Raw genomic sequence first — 455 nt, 5'->3', positions numbered from 1 at the left:
GGAGGCACCTGACCTTCACCACGAACCTTTCCCTGCCGTCTTTGCTCAGCATCATGGGACTAATGGACTCTTGATGGTACACTTGGCTCAATGGAACTGTGATGTGGTTCTAAAGACACCAGGGAATTTTCCTTTTTCTTCCCTCAAATGGCTATAGCGAGATGGTAGGCGATGACCAGAACTACTTAATTTAATTTTAAAAGTTAAAAAAAAAGGATTGTAACCTGTATAACAATACAGAAAGAAAAATTAAATTTGTGAGTAAATATTTAAATTTGACATACATTACATTATTTCATGGAACATTCATAGTTCGAAGAAATATTCATAGATCTGAGGTACTCCGTGAATTAAATTTCAACCACATTAACTTATATGCAATTATATTTGTCTTTCCATTCTTCCAACTGTATCAGTACTTTGGAGTTGGTATTTCTGAAATTAAAAATTTATTT

Source organism: Octodon degus, unplaced genomic scaffold, assembly GCF_000260255.1.
Source record: "Octodon degus isolate 3935 unplaced genomic scaffold, OctDeg1.0 scaffold00149, whole genome shotgun sequence".
NCBI classification, from domain to species: Eukaryota; Metazoa; Chordata; class Mammalia; order Rodentia; family Octodontidae; genus Octodon; species Octodon degus.
This window is presented reverse-complemented; position numbering follows the sequence as displayed.